Raw genomic sequence first — 3826 nt, forward strand, 5'->3', positions numbered from 1 at the left:
TTTGGAACGATCGTGATTAAAGAAACACATAGAACTAATCTCATAAGGGAGTTGTGCAGCAGAACAATGGAAGGATGAGGAGTCATTGAAATAACCGAAGCCACAGAGGAACACTAGAGAAATGGCGTAAAAGCCAATGGGAAATAAGAATGAAAGAATGAAGTGTTAATGCACAAGCATCATTGGATCTATCAGATCAACGGATGAGATGAAGTCACATGGAATGGAGTTCTGAATATTGCGTTGCAGCTTATCAAGTAAGCGGATGAATTCTCCTTAAAGGAAGTGTGATTATGATATTCGGGATCATCGCTAACCATTGGATTGAGTTATTGGATCGATGGCGGAGGATCGCTATGGAATCCTGCATGGCAATAGTCCAATGGGAGGAATTAACCTTGGGCCATAAGTAATACGATATGCGATTGTGATGTCAGATGCGATCGAAGATTTGATCACATCACAAATATCCATGAGTGATAGACCTTATCCCTTAACCAATGCGATAAGTGATATGTGATGGAGTGAACCGATAAATATTGCGAAAAGCGATAAGTGCAGACCTGAGAAGGCTATAGGTGCAATTGTGTTGCATTTGGAATCCGACTGCATTATCGCATATCGAATGCGATAAAGGGTCGTGTGTTACTATGGTGCAAAAGGAGGATTGTCATAGCGATGGATTGATGGAGTAAACCAATGGTCCGGAAACAAATATATAAGATTCGTGGTGTGATGGATAGTTGACCGCATCCCGCAGATTGGGGATTTCCAATGCAAGTTCTTGAGTCTTTGAAACCTCACGATTGCGATTGCGATAAATGTAAGCCTCAAGAAATGTGCAGAGATGAGGAATAAGCGGAAAAAGGTATGGTTATGTTTGTTTTGCGTGATTTCTATTAAAAAAGATTCATAATAGAAATGAAGTGCCGATAGATGGTTTTATGTGGAAAGTCCAAATATAACTAATCGATAAAGATGGGGAAGGTTATATATATGTGCGGCATTAAGGTTATATATGTGCAAGAATTAAGGTTTAACAAAGGGTTAGTTAAAGTTATATGTCAAGGTTATGAGGGTTAAAAAACTCCTGATAGAAGGGAATGAATGAAGGGCTAGACAGTAGTTCATCATACATTATTGCGCAAAGTTCAATAAAAGGGGCCTTAACCATTAAGTAATGAGGATTCAGACTCAGAAATGAGTTGAAATTCCTAGGAAAATAGATATATGCTTTGCTTTATGTGTACTGTGGGTAAACACGGGTTTTCCTGCATCAAAGTGGTATCAGAGAATAATTATAAAACATTTGGTATTAAGGCAGCACAAAGAAATTATGTGTGAACATTTCTTTAAAAGAGTTTAGAACAAAGTTATATTATAAAGGTGTGTGTACAGGTGAATGGTGATTAAAGCAGGGAAGGGTGATCAGATTGTAATCTATTAGACAATAATCACACAAAGGTAAGGTATGGAAGAATATTGGGAGAACTTGCAGATGCAAGAAACAGAGGACAATCCATTCGAAGTATAGGAAATGGTTAAATAAGATCATGCAGAGGTCTTGAAGGTGAGGTGATATGTTTGTTTTAATTTGATTTGAATATTGGAGCATTTGTGGTTTTTATAATGATGCATAGGTAATAGCATAAGGAGGTGAGAAGGTTGTAGCAATCTAGAGCGAGGAGTGCTCAAATTGGTTCCAGAGGAAAGAACCAGATAAATGCTAATAGACTAAGCTCAGAGGAGAGAAGCTTAGTGAGGCATATGTGGCAAGAGGGAAACTTGTTACTGTAGAGGTATTGTTTCAGATCACAAAGGTAATTCCACAAAGGATGTGGGCAGAATTGCTAAGTAATGAAGGAAGCTGGTAACAGGTTCTAAGTGAAAGAAGAGGTGGTCAAAACCAAGTATTTCATGGTGATTGAAATACAAGAGGAAAATTGAGTTCTTGAGGGATGTAGATGAGTTGAAGCCTAGAAGGAGCAGAGAAGAGTGCTTAAAGGAGGTTCTAGTGATAGAGAACCAAGGGCTTGCCAAAAGACAAAGTACAAAGGAAAGCTTGGTGAGGTAAGTGGCAGCAGGGATGACTTGTTGTTGTAAAGGCTTTAGTGCAGCTCATAGTGAATGAGCGAGGGGCTCATGAAGATAGAGATGGATGAGAAAATGACTATTGATAGTCATTGTGGAGGTTCTGAGGAAGACCACAACAGAAGAAGTGAAGAAGGAGGATGCCAAGGCAAATGGTAAGAGGATGAGTCAAAAGGAAATTAACAAAGAGATTGTTGAGATCAAATAACAACTCGATGTATTGATGATGATGCTAGAGGAAATCCAGAGACAAGGTTGGGTTTTAAAGAAGAAGCTAGTGAAGTGGCATAAGATATAGAGAAGGCTACAGTGGAGGAAAGTAAGGTGGCTGATGCAAAAACTCAGAGAAGCTGAGTTGGGAGTAGAAGTGTCTATTTGTGAACTAGAGCAGGGTGAATTTCAGGGTGAAGATGAAGACTTGGAGACTAAAACTTCAAGTGATACCAAAGGATCACATGACGTTAAATTTTAAAATTTGTGTATGTTTACAGGTGAAACATGTGAAGGAAGACAATTTGCTAATATTGGCATAAAGTAGGAAGAAGATAGGTAGAGTCTAATTCTGTTCTAAAAGAAGAAGTAGAGAAGGATATCAAGCACCCAAGTAAAGGACTTGATGAGATTGAGGAGAAGACCATCGAAGTATTTCTAAGTTATGTAAAGGACATGAAACAATAGGAGGTAGTGGTGATTGAATCATGAAATGAGTTAATGAAGTCTTATGGTCTTACAACTAACAAGGTGTGCCTGAATGCAGGTATTGTAGAAGACAAACCATTTTATGGAACTGCCTTGAATGAAGCTTAAAGTTTCCAAGTAAAGTATGATGATGATTGTCTTTTGAATGAGGAAAGCAGTGAATTATTGTAGCAAAAAGAACTTAGTAGTACATTGATTTTTGAAGCTGTGACAACACAGGAAGAATTTCTTGTGAAAGGAGATGAAATTCAGTCTGAAGAATTGATATGTGAAGCAACAGTTAAGACTGTTGAACCTTGTAATTTTCAAATTTATAGTTTGTGTATAATTGCAGGAAACATCAGTAATGATGAAGTACTTCAGAAGTGTCACAGAGAAATTGAATTGCTGGAGTATTCGCTAGGAAATTCAGAGTATGCCAGTGTGATTGCAGAGGAAGGAGTTCACTACAGTGGACAAGAGCAAGAAGACATCATTGAAACAGATGGTGTGGAGGAGAGACTAGCTGACAGTCTCATGAATTCTATTGAGAATTCAAAACAACATACCAATGTCCTGACAGAGGAGGAACAATTATAGCACCAAGCTGAATTGTTGGCAAAGGAAGAAAATGCGTAGAAGCCTTATGATTTATATTTTACCAATTGTTTTATGAGTGCAGGTTTAGTTGCAAATGCTAGAGGAAATTTTGCACAGGTGAGCAGCCAAATAAAGATGAAAGAAGGGGATTTTGTGGAAGAATTTAATCCATGGAACAAAGATGTTCAATTGCTACAAAGAATGCTAGAAAGTCAGGATTTAATATAGAAAGAAATAACCATGAAAGAGGGTAACGATGAAAGGGAGGCAATCAAAATAAGTTAAAAACAAGAAAGAATAAGCGAAGAAGAAGTAAGAATTCGACAACTTCAAGAAGAAAAACAATAGATTGAATAGTTAGCAGACAAAAACAACAACAATCTAGAATAAAGAGAAAGAGGAAGAAGTAAGTGGTAGAGTATGGACCAGTCCAATGATGTGCTGGAAACAGAGATTG

Source organism: Pinus tabuliformis, chromosome 5_2 (genome assembly GCF_031772625.1).
Source record: "Pinus tabuliformis cultivar Carrire ecotype Pingquan chromosome 5_2, CPIR1, whole genome shotgun sequence".
Classification (NCBI taxonomy): Eukaryota; Viridiplantae; Streptophyta; class Pinopsida; order Pinales; family Pinaceae; genus Pinus; species Pinus tabuliformis.